Consider the following 16862-nt stretch of genomic DNA (forward strand, 5'->3'; position numbering starts at 1 on the left):
GGCAGGTCCCTTCCCCTCTCTGGACCTCATTTTCCTGTTCAACACGATCAAGATTCGGCGCTCTGAGTTTTCTATCCAACCCTGAAAAGCTCTGAGTGGCCAAGCCAGGACACATTCTGACTAAGTCTGAGGAAAAACAGCCACTTGCAAGCTAGCTGGTTACCAAAAGAAGAGAGATGCCCAAAATGGTGGGCAGGTGTCCGGAAGTTTAGATACAGGAACCATTGCTAATTGTTTCACCTGAAATTTCACTAAAGATAGTGAACATTCGTGCCACGGACAAAACATTGCCAAGGATGTTGTCGTTGGCTGGTGGACAATGACAGCTCCCTCCAACCACGTATTTATTTTTTATTTTTTTATCGACTTTTGTCCATGAATCTGACCATAATGTCCATGACATCTGGCCATAATTTCATACACATGTTGAATCTCCCCTTACATGAAAAGCCCTTGGTGCATCAGGATTTTGTCCCCTCTATCTGTACCCTAGTCCCCAGCACGGTGTTTCAGGTCCATAATGCTAGTATTACTGTTATTTTCAGTTATAGAACCTAAAGGACACTTCACGTCTGATCCAATCTTCTCTCTACAAATGGAGAAACTGAGGCCCGGTGTATAAATTTCACTTCATCTAGCAAGAGAGCCTCAACTGGGCAAGTCCCACATTGTTACCACGTCAATTCTACTGCAAATCCATCTGTACATTCATTGAGATTTAAACCTAGTGGGATTTCAAGGGTGGGAGACTTGACAAATTTATCTGAAAATGAGTGAGAATAAAGAAATGTTTGAGAAGAAGAATAATATCCTTCCACCTATCAAGAGAATAGTTAAGTCTACAGATTTATAGGAACTGAAACTGTGTGTATCATTTTGGGGAACAGGTTAATTTACGGAAAATAAGAAAGAATCCAAAAAAAAAAAAAACCCACCCAAATGTATAAGGAAATTCAATAGTGTGGTAGTGTTTCTAATCAGAAGGGGGGAGACATGCAGTTTTCAAATAGCAATGTTGAAGCAAATGCTTTCCTTTTGGGAGGAAAAGAATTAAAATGCAAAAACTTTAAAGATAATTTTAAATAATTAATATGGGCCACATCTCACACTCAGACTCAAAAACCAGGCAGGGGGGTTAAAGGTGTCTGTGTAATAAAACAAAACAGCAAAAGTACTAAAAGGAAATACAGAGGAAAATTTCTGTATTTTCAGTGTGAAAAAGCTCTTTCTAAGCCTGATATAAAAACCAGACGCCGTAAAAAGAAAGAAAAAGAATTCTGATCACATACAAATTTAAAACTTAGGAATAGTGAAAGACACCATAAAAAGAAATTGTCGGAAACAAAAGAGCAGGCTGGGACAAAATACTTGCAACATGTGTAATAGACAAATAATTCACATCCATTCCATGAAAGAGCTTCTATGAATCAATAAGGATGAGACAGACAACCCGGAAGAAAACCAGGCAAAGAATAGATAAATAACCAATGAAAAAAATATAATGTCCACAAAGCATATGAAATAGGGTTCACCTTCCCTGAAAATTAAATAAATTAAAATTTAAAACACAATAAGATGTTTTACACTCATCATAGTGATCAAAGTTGAAACTACCAACAGCACCCAGAATTGAGGACATCGGGGGCATGGAGAGTTCCTATCTGGACAGTGATCCTGTCCACCTGTTCAGCTGTCTTAGAAGAACCATTTGGCATCGCCTTCCAAAACTGTAAATGCATCTGGGCACAAAGCAATACCACCTCTGGAAACATATCCTAAAAGATAACTAAACACACCTGCCTGAAGGCTGTTTGCTGTGCTCTCCTTGTAACAAGGAACCAGATACATGTTGACAAAGAGAAAGATAAGAGAAATCATGGCACATTTGTAACGTGGGTGATGGGCAGGTGTTACAAAGAATGATATAATCCCTGTGTCCTGCCGTGAAAAGTCACAATTCACGGTGGGCAGGTGGGGGGAGCAATTTTATAGTAAGAAGTAGATTATAATCCCATTTTGTAGAATAAATTTATGTTGAGGCTCTTTGTTTCAGTGATACATGTGACTTTGTACATATATATACTGTGTGTGTGTGTGTGTGTGAGAGAGAGAGAGAGAGAAAGAAATTAACAGCAAAATTGTACTCACAAGCCCCCCCACACACACACAAAATCGCTAGTAATTTTATTCTAGAGATAAGAAAACAGTCCCTGGTTATGTCAATTGCTGGAGACACTCACATGCTATGAATGTTAAGAAGGAACTCAGTCTCAGCTTGCCCAAACCAAAAGCCAGAAAAGACCCTTCCCCACCGCAGCCCTCTGGTCCTGGACCACAGCGTGGCCCCACGGCTGTGGGAGTCAGTACTAACACGTTGTAGCTGTATTTAACACTTAACATTTCTGATCGTTCATATACTGGAGTCAGTACTTGGTATGGAAATGCTAAGAAGCAGGAAGAAAAAAAATACCGACCACCAGTAGTTACTATTAATATTTTGGAACATTTTTTCCAATATTTTCACCACCTTTTTAAAACTGAGTTGACGAGGTGCCTGGGTGGCTCAGTGGGTTAAAGCCACTGCCGTCAGCTCAGGTCATGATCCCAGGGTCCTGGGATCGAGCTCCACATCAGCTTCTCCACTTAGCAGGGAGTCTGCTTCCCCCCCCCTCTCTCTCTGCCTACTTGTGATCTCTGTCTGTCAAATAGATTAAATAAATAAATAAATAAATTGGAGTTGATAGTCCATTGTAGGTATGATTTTTATCTTTCCTGGAAAATAACACCGTATTAGAGGCATTTTCCTATTCATTAACTCCTTCACAAACATCACAATTGCTTTAAGTAGTGGTATTTTATTCACTATTCAATTTCACCCAGCTTACCTACTACCCCCCACCCAACCTAACCCACAGGCACCAAAGCATCCCATCTGAGATAAAATGTATTGAACATCTATTCTACCCTGGGCACCGAGATGACTAAGACATGCCATACCACATAACACAAAGCTAAATTATTCTGGGTGTATTAAAGAGCTAAAGGGGAAAAAAAATCACAGAAAGACTCGAATAAACTTGATGAGAGAATTTATCAAACCTTTGTGAGGGGGAGGACTTTCTAAGCCTAAAGCGATGGGAGAAACCACAAAAGAGAAGATCACGAGATCTGGCTACCTAATTTTGATACTCTGTAAACAACATGAACACAAAAGTAAAGGTCAAGTAGCAACCTGGGGAAATTATCTGCAACAAATACAATAAGAGATTAATAGCTGTAATGTAAGATTAAGAGCTGTACTACATAAAGAGCTCATACAAATCAATAAAAAACACCCACTGAGACTGCAGAATATAATTGGGGAAAGGTTTAGACCTGTGCTATCCAATACGGGAGCCAACAGCCACAAGTGGTCATTTAAATTTATATTTATAAATTTAGGTTTAAATTAAATCCTCAAACTAAATTAAATCTATATTTAGATTAAGTTAAATTGAAAATTCAGTTTCTCAGTCAAGCTAGCCACATCTCAAGTCTCAATAACCACATTTGGTGAGTGGCTGCCCTATTGGACACTCTAGATACAGATCATTCCTATCCTCATTAAAAGTTTGATTGCAGGGGCACCTGGGTGACTCAGTGGGTTAAGCCTCTGCCCTCAGCTCAGGTCATGATTCCAGGGTCTTGGGATCGAGCCCCACATCAGACTCTCTGCTTGGCAGGGAGCCTGCTTCCTCCTCTCTCTCTGCCTGCCTCTCTGCCTACTTGTGATTTCTCTCTCTGCCAAATAAATAAATAAAATCTTTTTAAAAAAAAAGTTTGATTGCAAAGCGCTTGGACAATTCACAAAAGAAGATATACAAGTGGCTAAAAAGCACATTTAAAAATTCAATTTCATTAGGAATAAAAGGAATGCAAATTAAACAAAAAACATAGTTTATATCCATCTATTCAGGAGTAAAGTGAACACTGCTAATTCAAGAACAGAGTTACCAACCATTTGTAAAATAATTGGGCCTAGAAATTAAGAGAAACAAAAACCCTTGGCCTGGTGATTGAGTTCCTGGAAATATATCCTTTAAAAAAAAAATAGAAATACAGAACAGTTTTATGCAGCAAGTTAATTATCTCTGGGCTCTCTATAAATTCAGAAAAATCACCCAACCTAAAAGTCCAGCCCCTGGGAAGTGATTACACCCACTGAAGACCCCCCCCCACTCGATGAACTGATGAATCACCAATAAAAATCAGCTTTTTCTGAGAGGGTCTGGTGACTTGGGAACTACCGAAGATACAAGATTTAAAAAAAAAAAAAAATTTCAAAACTAGTCAGCTAGGATAATATAGACTCTAAATAAACGGGGAGGATATATGCACAAAATGCTGACAGAGGTCAGAAATAAACATCACAGTGCAACGGGTCCTGGATATTTTTACGTTGTTCAGAAATTTCTGAATTGTTAATGATGATCATTTGCTGCTTTTCTATGGAACTAGAAACCTTATTAAAAATTCAGAGGAACAGGGCACCTGGGTGGCTCAGTGGGTTAAAGCCTCTGCCTTCAGCTCAGGTCATGATCTCAGGGTCCTGGGATAGAGCCCCACATTGCATTGGGCTCTCCGCTCAGCGGGGAGCCTGCTTCCCCCTCTCTCTCTGCCTGTCTCTTTGCCTACTTGTGATCTCTCTCTCTCTGTGTCAAGTAAATAAACAAATCTTAAAAAAAAAAAAATTCAGAGGAGGAGACATAATGGAGTGATTAAGAACACGGACCTTGGGGCAGGAGGGCTAGCTCTCCAGCCTCAGACAAGGTCCCCTCAGTTTCCTCCTCTGAAATGAACAACAGCCCCTGCCTCAAAAGGTCACGAGAACACTAAGCGAGCGGTTGCCTGCAAAGGGCTGGGCAACATCAGCACACAATAGAGCATACAAGCCACTATTTTTATTAACATGGGAAATGGTTATTCACACTACTGCAGGACGGACCAGGACCCAGAATCCTTTATATAACACCCTCGCAACTGCGGAAACATGCGCTTTGGGCATACGCTCTAAAAAATGTTCAAAAGCTGATTAGGAGCAATTCTAAACGCAGTGATCACGTCAGGGTCGCGGGATTATGAGTTTCCTTTCTTTGCTAAAGAAACGAGAAAATCTCCTTTTTCCATGCTTCCCCAATTTTCCTCAGTGAGCGTGCAAACTTTACAACAATAAAAATGCTTGTAAAACAAAGAGTTGACACTGAAATATGTTAAGTTTAACTGGCCGTGCTCAGGAGGTCAGATTTAAGCCTGCGTCTCTGGGTGATGGGGTTCAGGGAGGTGATTTAAATTTGTTTTCTGTGTATTTCATGTGTCTACTGAATAGGTCTTAATTTTTCTTATCACACACACACACACACACACACACACACGTAATTAAAAAGAATAGCAGGCTCCCTGACACCGATTGGGGGAGGAAACTGAGTCAGACAGAGAGGAGCTGAGGGGGTGGCGCTGAGTGTTAGGAGGACAGTCACAGGGGCTGCTGAGCCTGAGGCGGGGGCTGGACCCCGTCCTCCCGTCTACCCTGGAACACAGCACAGCTGCAAACACAACCAGGAGATGAGGCCAGCTAACCGGGACTGGGAAGTGTCCCTTTTTTCTCTCCCAGCTCCCCATGAGACGTCTGTGAGTTTTTTCACCACGAGAGCAAATAGGAAAGGAATGTATGTATCAGGATCCACGTAGCTGATTAGAGATGATTCCATTTCTGCCCCTTAGCGTTGTCCCCCTGAGCACCTGGGAGTGGCTGTCCCTACCCGGCCCCCCAGGACCCCTCCAGATCTCAGCCCAGTCATTCCAAGCTTGGTCAAACCCACAGGTTGCAGAGAAGCAAAAGAACAAAAACAAATAACAACAACCCCCCCCCTTTTAACTTCCAAAAGGGCCATGATGGGAAGGGGCATGAGCCCCTTCCCCCCGCCCATGGGGTTTGGCCCCTCCATCTCTACCAGGCAGAGCTCTGTTGTCTGATTCCAGCTCCGATCCCCGAGCTCCCCCAGATCCCACAGGGCATCAGACAAAGTAGGGGAAGGTGGTTTGTCAACCAGGAACGCAGAGCACTGGGCTCAGCAGCAGACCTGCTCAGTCTGCACGATGCTGAGGCACTGAAGATAGAATTTTGCTTGAAACAAGTGGGCTGCCCTTGGGCATGTGAGAAGGCCGTGCTGGTGCAGGAGGAGGTCACAAAAATGCAAGGCAGCAGCTGGATTTTGTGGGACTCTCAGGGGCTCCAGGGCCAGACAACAGGACCGAAGCCTGGTTATTGATGCATCCACACTGGGCAGGGACCACGAAGCGGAGACAAGATCCCAGGCTGCTTGCAGAGCTGTGGTGAGCATGGAAAGTACTAGTAAATACGAACTCCCTCACCCCGGGTCTCTTGTTGCCATGGCGATGTGGAAGGCAGAGAGGTTGGGAAATGTTGGAACAAAAGGACCCAGGACTCAGAAGAGGAAGTCTCAGCCACCATTCCGGACAGGTGCTGGCCACCCGACCGTGGGGGCCTCAGTTTCCTTCTCTGTGCACCCGGGTTCAATTCACTTCCAGGCCCAGAACAGTGCTAAAGGCTCCTCGGGCCGGATTCAGGGAGGGGACAAGTGCGTGCACAAGCTGAGCCGTAATCTGGGACAGAACAATCGATGCCCACAGAGCCCGGCAATAGAGACAAAAAGCACGAAGCCTGCGCCCTCCGGCCGTGGTTTGCCAAGTGGAGAGAAGGCACATTGTCTGCAGCAAAACCCAGCAAACCAACAAAGCACGAAACCACACTTCCATAGTGCACGCCTGGTCCTGCACCAGAGGCGCTGGGACCTCGTGAGGTGCGAGGGAGGCATGAAGGCCCAAGGGGTGGCCCTTTCCCCAGGAAAACAAAACAAAACAAAACAAAACAAAACAAAAAACAAACAAACAAAAACCCAAAAACCATGCACAAATAATACCCATGACACTGGGCAGCTCGTGGAACCCTGAAGTACAAATGTGGACCCCGTGGTCAGGACCCCCGCCCACCCTGGGCTCAGGGCACCCTGGACAATCTCCCCAGCCTGGGGCCGCCCCCCCCCCCCAGAGGAGGCAGACACCAGGCTAGAGGCGGGAAGCTCTCTGTGATGTGCAAAGCTGAGAGCTTCTTCTCCAGCTCTGGGCCCTGACCGCCCAGACTGGCTCATCCCCTCTCCCAGGACCCCCAAACCCTCGGGCAGAAAAAGGGGGTTCCTCAGTTGGCCACCAAAACCCCCTTTAAATTCACTTACAACTAGAAATCAGTGGGTAACCGGATCCCCAAAAGCTCGGGCTGAAAGACCCCACCCACAGAGACGGCAGCTCTGTGCCCTGCCGCATTCTGGACCTCGACATGATGCGGAAGCCCCTCTGCTCCCTGACACCCCCCTTCCCACACACCCCCCCAGCCTGTAGCCTCCCTCTTCAGGGACACAGGCACCAGGCACAGGAGGGCACAGAGCTGACAATGGACCCCTTGAGAAAAATCCTCATTCGTGTTTTAAATATGCCCTTCTCTCCACCAGCTGGGATCCGGATTTGACCCAGAAACCCCGCAGTCCATCCTGTGGCCACACTGACCGTGCGTTTAGCAGAGCCTGGGAAGAGGTGAGCTCTCGGGCTCACAGAATTGTCGATGTTTGGCTTTTCTTTCCAGCCCCTTCATCAGAGAGGGGAAGTCAGAAGGGAGCTGAGAGGCGAAAAGAAGATGGGGCACTGCAGAAGGGAAACCAAGGAGGGCTTCCTGGGGGACGAAGCCTTGGCCCCAGACCTAGCTGAAAGTGGGGACTTTCAGAGGGGAGAAGTGGGGGCAGGACCAGCTCCAGCTTCCTTCCGCCCCCACACTCCTTCCCACGCACCACCCAGACCTCACCCCTGGGTGCACTGCCCCAGCCCTGGGTCCAGCCCTTCCTCCCCAGAGCCTGCCTCATCGGGCGCCTGGGCCCGCCCTGCTCATCGATCAGTCCAACCTCACGGGGGCACAGAGGGCAGCCGTGCGCATGCGCGTCCTGAGCTGCCCTCCTTAGCGGGCTGGGCTGGGGGAGTGCTCGGCGCTAGGGGCCGGTCTGGGCCTTGACTCATTTAATCCTCATGACAATCCAGAAAATACTTTTCTTTTTCTCATCTTACTGAGTTTACTCAGCAGGCAGAGCTTTCCAGGTAGTAAAAAAAAAAAGGGGCTCTAGAAGCTCGTTTAACCCCTATCCCCACCAGGCAGGCCACCCTAGACTCAATGTGTCTTGGGGTTCTCTGCTGACCCTCATGCTCCAGGCTTTCCACCCCAGCCCCATCCTGCAGGCGGTGGGATGCAGGAGCCTTGGGTTCTCAGCTGGCCAGACCCTTCTTATGCTGTGTCCCGAGGCAGACCACCCACCTCACTGGGCCCCCACGTCACTGTGTTTCAGGCCCCAAGCCCCAGTTCGGATTAGGTCCTAAAAGCAGGGCTCCCCTAGAGGACAAGGCCCAGTATAGCAGAAAAGGGAGTATCCCACTGGGCCCTGAGTCCCTCCCTGTTGGCTCCTTCCAGGACCCTGTGACTATGGGCGAGTCACTTTACCCCTCTGAAATACAGGGCAAACGCGACATGCCCTGCCTTCCTCCCAGGGTGGTTATGAGATCTTACAACAACGAATGTGAAAGTTCACGGCTCTGCTCAGTGAGGGCGGCACGTAGGCATTGTCGGTCCTGGTGACCACAGCCCTCCCAGGTTGGGGCAGACACCCCCCCCCCATTTTGCAAAGGAAATGAAGTCAGGCTCAAAGGAAGGTAGCTTCTCACTCCAAAAAGCCAGGGGCTCTGTTTGGTTTTAGATCCTTCTCAGAAAACAGTTGGAACCCTCTCCCCCGTGGGCCACAGGGGTCTCCCTGGCCTTGTAAGCAACCCCCCTGCCAAGACGTAGCAGGCCTCTGGGAGGAGGTACAGATAGCCAAGGATTTAGGGGCAGGAGATCTGAGCTCAGGTCCGGGCTCTGTTTCCTTTTCCCCACGTGCTGGTGGAGTCGCTTTGTTTGGCCTCCCCTTCCTCATTTATAGCCCAGACACCCGCCACCAGACAGGGCTGCGAGGCGCTGCTGGGAAAAGCGCTTCATAAAGTACAAGGCCACAAGACAAGCAGTATGATGGTCCCAACCACTCACCACGCTGGCCACCTCAAGGCCAACCTGCACTGCGGAAAGCACCGGTTCTATAATTGTGGGTTTGTGTGTTTCACACCCTGCTTAGTCTCTGGCTCCTTGGAGAAAGTCCTGTATACTGTGTGGTGTGCAGGTATCTGGGTGGGGCAGGAGATCTTCATACTTTGCACAACCCCAGTGACCGTCGTGGGAGAAGGGGTAAAATTGTGACCACAGCAGGCCGTGGAATATTATATGGCAAGGAAGAAAACCCAGCCCCCGCCATATGCCCTAACAAAGATGAATCTTCTGGCACGGTGTTGGCTAAAATATCGCCAGAGGCAAGAAAAAGTCCAAACTGTGTGATACCAGTTAGATAAAGTTCAAGAACGGGCAAAAGCAATCTGCAATGTTGGAAGTCCAGCTGGTGGGTCCCTGGTGAGCAGGTGGTGAGGGGCTGGGAGGATGCCCCGGAGGGGGGCTTCTGGGGGCTGGTTACATGGCTTTGTCCGATCTGTGAAGTCACTGAAGCTATACATGCCCTTTTCTGTGTGTCTCCTTTATTTAAATAAAATATTTTCTAAATTCGGCATCAGGAGCCAAGACCCAGCTCTAGTATTTGCATATTGTGTGACCTCCAGCCAGTGAAACTCTCTCCACTCTGACTTCTGCAAAATGGGGATAACAGTGGTTTCTGCCTCTAAGGGTCCTAAATGTCAACTATTTAAATTCCACCTTCGTATTGACCTTATCCCAGCACCAAGTATTAGTATTTTCCCTTTAAATGAACTCAGCCGTGTTCGCTAAATAACATAAAAGTGAAATTTTATATTGCTCTCAAAAATCATGCATTTGGTATGGTAATTATCTACCTTCTAATATATTCAATTGACATATGTTAAATACATAATTATTAAGATAAAAATGGTCATCTGTGGGCCACCTCCAATTATCCTCCAATTTAGTGATGGCTGCACATTCACACTGGGAAGAACCAAGGTAATGGGTTAGTCAGAGCTCCTAGGACTGTGAGGGCCCTTAGCAAGTGGTGCCCATCATTACCCCCATCATCATCATCATGACCAACATCACCAACACCATCCCCATCATCACCAACATCTTCATCGTCATCACCATCAACATCACCCTCATCATTGTCATCATCACCATCATCACCAACATCTTCACCATCATCACCAACATCACCAACTCCATCACCATCTTCACCATTATCACCATCATCATCACCCACCTCATCACCGTCATTACCACCATCATCACCAATATCATCACCAACACTATGACCATCATCATCTTCACCATTGTCATCATTGTTATTGACACCATTACCACCATCATCATCATCACCATCACCATCATCATTATCACCACACACAGAATCAGTAAATACTTGCTTCCATCCATCTCATGGGGCCAACCCGACACGGCCCTGACGTCAGCAGAGCTTAAAGAACTCAGGACAGTTCTGGGACTGCTCAGATGGACATCCAGGTAAGGGCTCCATGTGGGTACACACTGGACAGAGAACACTAGGCTGTACCCTCCCACTCTCTCTGCCAGGCCAGAGCGAGTCTCTCTCCAGAGGCCTGTGTTGGCCTGTCTCTTCCTGCAGGTCAAGGCTGTCTGCACCCGGGCCTGACCCCCCATCCCTGAGAGCTTCACTCTCTCATCTCTACATCACAGCCAGCCCTCCCAACCTCTCACCGGATGGGCCCAGATCATTAGACACACAGGAATCATCATAGGAGAGCTCTGAACACTCAGTAAATCATCAAAAATGTGCCAATATTATTTGACATTCATCCCGTGGGGTGTGCCTGGGCTCTTCCTACAGACTGTCAGGAGGTACCCAGAGCGCCCACATGCAGAACAGGAAAACCCTACTACCTGTCTACCTATCTGGGTGCAACCCTTGTTAATTAATGCAGTCAATGAGCATTTATTAGAACTAAGCTGGGAGTGAAGGGGGTCACTAATTCAGTTTTATACGAAGGCTTTTGGTACTTAGAATGGCCATAATCAAAGGGAGGGAAAAGTAAAACAAGATGAAATCAGAGAGGAAGACAAATCATAAGAGACTCTTAACTCTAGGAAACGCACAAGGTTGCTGGAGGAGAGGCGGGTGGGGGATGGGCATTAAGGAGGGCACGTGATGTAACGAACACTGGCATCCTGTGCAACTGATGAACCACCGACTTCCAGCTCTGAAACTAATAATGTGCGATATGTGAATTAATGGAATTTAAATATAAATAAATAAATAAGTAAATAAATAAAATGGCTATAATCTTTGATTCAAATAATTCTACTTAAAGGAAGGAAGGAAGGATATTTTTTAAAGATGTTTGTTCAGGGGCGCCTGGGTGGCTCAGGGGGTTAAAGCCTCTGCCTTCGGCTCAGGTCATGAGCCCAGGGTTCTGGGATCAAGCCCCACACCGGGCTCTGCACTCAGCGGGGAGCCTGCTTTCCCCCCAACCCACCTGCCTCTCTGCCTACTTGTGATCTCTCTCTTCAAATAAATTAATAAAATCTTTAAAAAAAAAAATAAAGATGCTTGTGCAGAAATATTCATCATGGATTTATTTTTAATAGTAGAAAACAAAAGTAAACAGCACAAATGTCCAGTTAATAGGGATTAGTTAAATAAGCATCAGGACTTTTATACGTTGGCTAGTATAGAACATTTTAAAAAATCAGGGTATATAAGTATATGACATGAGAAGACATTCAAAATATACTATAAGAGAAAAAAGCAGGTTACAAATATATACATATGTTTGTGTATATATATTTTATATATATATATCTTTGTGTGTATATATCTTAAAATATACCTATATACATATCTTATATATATAAACTTTCATCACATATGTGATACTAATCCTAAAACAAAGTATATTTATTATAAACAGAAAAAATAATACAAATCTATGCTCTAGTACATTAACAGTGGTCATATTGAACAGTAAAATTTCAGGTGGTTTTATTTTTTTCTTTATACTCTATTTACTTGCTGATTTTTCTCAATAAACACACATTTTTATTCTTAAGGAAAACAGAAAATGATATGAAAATGTGATATGTGATACATAACCACACATGGGACTTTGTTCTTTAAAAACTTTTCTGCAAATCCCTTTTACATAATTTTTTTAATTTGTCATAAAATCGTAATATACATTCTTTGAAAACAGCTAAACAATACATAAGTGCATAAAATAAAAAAGAAAGCCCAGCCCAGCCTTTCCCCCATCTCTACCGAATCCTGTCCCCGACCATTAATTACTCCGTTATCATAATTTGGATGAACGTCCTACAAAACATTTTCCTGTGCATACAGAAACATTTTGTCCAGCTGTTCACTTCACTTGTATTTTTATTTTATGAAAGTAAGATTGCAGTTTGCACATTGTGAGTCTTTTCCCTGAGCAGAAGGGCCGTGTCTCCGAGTGGGTACACTGTGATCTACGTCCTCTTCCTGTATCCTGCTGTATCCTGCTCCAGAGTGGACTTGGAAGGGATTTACTTGCCCGCTGCCCTGCTTTCCCCTGTTTTCATGATCCCTAAGTGACCTAAACCCTCTTGTGTGTATTGCCTTCCCCCCCAGGGGGAGAGAAAAAGAGAGCTTTCTAAAGGTAACCCTGTGTATGAGGGTTTGGGTTTTTTTAATGTTGTGGCTTTTGATACTCTTTCCCCCAAAAAAAGGCCGTATCGATTTTTTAGATTCCTTGAAATAAGATCTCAAGTCGTAATTCACAGATTAAGAAATCTTGGGGACCATCTGGTGCAGCCCCTTTATTTCATAAATAAATTGAGGCCTGGAGGAAACACTCCACCCCAGACACAGAGCCAGTGAGGGACTGAGTCAGGACTGACCCCCAGGCCCCCCAACTTCTCAACTCTTCTCACTTGTAGTTACACAGTTACTGTGCTAACATGACCCAGAAGCCTTTGCCCTCAGCCTGAAAAACATCCCTTTGCCAAACTGGCAAACTCCGACTTGCCCTTCAGGCCTCATTTGGATGTCACCCCCTCCAGGAAGCCTTCCTGACTTTCCCAGAGGCTGGATTGGACCTATCTCCTCCTCCATGCTCCATCAGAAGGGAGTGTCTGAGAGCAGAGGCTGTGGGCCAAGGACACACAGCTGACCTGTGGGTCCCTCATACCCCCACAATCTACTGTAACACAGTGGGACCCTCTGGTCCCCAGGGGCCAGGGGAGGTCCCAGCCCAAGATGCCAGAGAGGCTGTGCCCAGGAAGGGTGGCCCACGGCCCAGGAGACCTGGGGGTTCAGGCCAAACCTCACTGCCAGTTGGCTGTGTGCCTTGGGGAATTCACCATGCCTCTCTGATCCTCAATTACTTCATCTGAAAAATGGGCTTGGTTAACACTTGTCCTACTCTCTCTGCTAGGTGGCCTTATTTTCTCAATCCGAACTCGTGCCCCACGGTGTGACAAGTCCGTTCTTATTTTCGGGAGCAATGGAAGAGAAACCGTGAATGCTGAGTCCTTGACATATATGATTCACACCCACCGTGGGCCAGGGGCTGGGGACGTGTTTCTTACACACCCGCCGTGGGGAGGCCGGCTGCAGGTCTGGGGGTGTGGGGCAGAGGCCGGGTTGAAAGCCCAGATCAGTCCGTTCAAGGGCATCTGCTGGGCCTCCACGCACACAGCCCCAGTGAGGAAGTGTGAAGAGATCCTGGGGCTGGCTGGTGTAGACCTCCGCTGACCGGCCCTCACACTCAGGGGCATGCACCAGGGTTTACACACCCTTCCTGTCATTATGATGGGAACCAGGGCTCCTTCCCTACTCCATCTTACAAAGGAAGCCTTCCAAAGGGAAAACAACCTGCCTAAAGTCACCTAGTCAGAGGGGAAAGCCAGCTTTCAGATCCCCCAAACCCCTCTACTCCCCGCCCCCGAAACGTTCACCACAATATAATCAAGGTTCCCAGAAGCCTTCTTAGGCATCAGGAGTGCGTTTTGCTCTTTGCACGTTTTATTCTACTTCATCTTCAAAACATCATGATTGATAGATAAGGAGTCTCAGGAACTTGCTTGAGTCATGGCCCCAAGATTTCACCACCGGGGTGTGAGGCCAGTATTAGCAGAGAGCACAACCAGGCTCCCAGGAGGGGCTGGGCGAGATGTAGGGTGGGCTAAGCATCTGCCTTCAGCCCAGGTCACAGTCCCCGGGTCCTGGGATGGAGCCCCACATCGGGCTCCCTGCTCAGTGGAGAGCCTGCTTCTCCCTCTGCCTGCTGTCCCACAGCCCCCCACCCCGCTGTTTTGTGAGCTCACCCACGGCGCTCTCTCTCTCTCTCTGACAAATAAATGAATAAAATCTTAAAGAAAAAAAAAAAAAAAAGACTGGGGGAAAGGCGCCCTGACCTGTCCCTGCAGGCTGGACAGGGCCTTGAGGGCAGCCCCACCTACCTGGGACAGGGGGAAATGCACACACCGAGCCACCTCACAGAGCCAGCACACCCCTATCTGCACAACCTCCCGTCCTCAGTCCTTGGCCCTTCACCAAAAGCCCAGCACTTGACACCTTTCACACAAGAGAAAAAGTCAGACCCTTCAGGTCCCAGAACAGAGAACGGATACGCAACCCCAGAGGGTTCCTACAGTAAGAGAACGGACCTCGGGATCATCCAACCCCATATTTTGCGGACAAGTCATCTAGAGGCTCTGAGCATCCACCTGGCCATCTGGGGCAGAGCTGGGGTTCACGTGCAGGTGCCTGCCTGGGCCAGAGCCCCTCCACCATGCCTGCGTGCCCCTGAACTGTCCATCCAGAACCAGAATCCGATCCTATCCTGTCCCACGCTCTCCCTCCTCCCCCCAGCCCTCCCCCACCAATGATCTGATTGAGCGGGAACACAGCTGGGGGAAGGATGCACTTCCTGATATGGAGGGGGGCGGGGTGCTTCTGCAAAGCTTGCTCCCCGCAGCGGGCCCCCCCTCTCCAAGGTTCTCAAGGATTCAGGTCACTGAGTCATTTAACAAATACTCACAGAGCGGAGGCCTCTCCTCCGGCCACCAGACCATCCCCCAGATTCCTTCATTCATTCGACAAACACTGAGGACCTACTAGGCACCAGTCACATTTCTGGGCCTCCTTCCAGTCCTCCCTGCCTCCCAGTGCTCAGCTCCTCCCCTTCCCCCTGCATCTGTCCCCGTGGCCCCTTAGCACTGGCAAGAGGGCCAATTCTGGGGACACTGGGGAGTCACAGAACCCAGAGGGGCTGACTGACCAGCGGACAGACGCACGCACAACCCGGGGTTACCTGGTGTGGGCCCAGGGCAGCGCAGGCAGGTGCCTCTCTCACAGAGGCCGAGAAGGTACTGAGGCCCGGGCCCTGGGGGTGGCTCACCCCCTCCCTGCCCCCCACCTCTGGCCCCACGGCTGCTGGGCTGCTTGGAAAACCCAACCCCAGCCCAGCTGACTTCCTCTTGTGTCATGGAAAGTGTGGTGATGAGAACAGGAAACTCTGGCCTGGGATCCGGGGCCTGAGCTGGGGACAGCAAGCCTGGAGGTGGGAGGGGTGACTCCAGGGGGATGGGACCCGGAGGAAGGGCTGGATGAGGCCAAAGAGGGAGCCCACCAGGTCTGGGGAGTGGGGAAGGCCTGGGTGGAGGTGCCCTTCCAGTGGGACAGGGCAGGGACCAAGACCCCAGGCCCTGAGCTGCCTTCAGTTTTCCAAAAACAAAACAAAACAAAAAACTGGAACCCCCACCTTTGCTGGTGAGGAAGACTTGAGATCACATAAAAAGCCAAATTTTCTGTTTGTTTTCTTTGCTTTGGGTCTGTGGGGGCGGGGGGAGTGGCAGGGAGAGGGAGTAACCTGCGTTCAAGTCTTAGTTTCGGCCTCCGGAGGCCAAGTGCATTGCTTTCTGAGCCTCAGTGTCTTCAGGGACATGGAAAGCCGCCCTCTGCCTGCGATGATTGGGAAAAATAAAAGAGGCCACACCCCGGGCTCGCCGAGGCGCTCGGTAAAATGCCGTCTCCCTCTCACAGCACAGCTCTCTAAACCCAGTGAGAACCGGGCCTGTGAAGGGCCACTTGCCACGCGGGGCTCGTGTGACCAATACACACTTGCTGAACACTGAGACTGTAAGAGAAAAATCATCCAGAGGGGTCCTCGGAGTGTAAGCAAAAGGGGACCCATGTCTGTCTCCTTCATATCGGCATCCCTGGCGCTTAGCATGGGGCAAAATTCTGTTGAACGGATGAATGAGTGAGTTAATTTGTCTAGGAGTCCGGGGTGCCTGGGTGGCTTAGTGGGTTAAGCGTTGGCCTCCTAATTGTGGCTCAGGTCGTAATCTCAGAGTTGGGCTCCATGCTGGGCAGGGAGCCTGCTCAAGATCCTCTCTCTCCCTCTCCCTCCTTCTGCCCCTCCCCACCCCTGTTCAAACGCATGTGTGCTCTCTCCAAAAAATAAAAAATAAAAAAATGTTAAAGTCTGGGATTTTCAGGGTCCGAAGACAGGAGGACAGGTGTGAGGGCAGGGGGCAGGGCCTGGAGGACAGGCTGATGCTAACGCAGTGTCCTACTCCTGTGAGGTGGTCACTGGGCCCCTAGTGACAGCTGTCACAAGGTCCTCAGTCTTTGATCCAGGCTCCAGTCTTGCATTCTGGTGAGCAGATGCAAGCACCTGGAGTCCCCCAAGGGAAGATGGGG

At 48.2% G+C, this 16862-nt stretch overlaps 1 long non-coding RNA gene across 1 annotated transcript in view; it reads right to left on the reverse strand.

Moving 5' to 3' along the window:
* LOC116599097 overlaps positions 1 to 15602 on the reverse strand; it is a 49883-nt gene extending 34281 nt beyond the window's left edge. Inside the window, exon 1 of the long non-coding RNA XR_004289240.1 lies at positions 15469 to 15602. This is a non-coding gene — a long non-coding RNA (uncharacterized LOC116599097). The remainder of the gene's footprint in view (positions 1 to 15468) is intronic.
* Between the last annotated feature and the right edge of the window lie 1260 nt (positions 15603 to 16862).

This window comes from Mustela erminea, chromosome 9 (assembly GCF_009829155.1).
Source record: "Mustela erminea isolate mMusErm1 chromosome 9, mMusErm1.Pri, whole genome shotgun sequence".
Taxonomy (NCBI): Eukaryota; Metazoa; Chordata; class Mammalia; order Carnivora; family Mustelidae; genus Mustela; species Mustela erminea.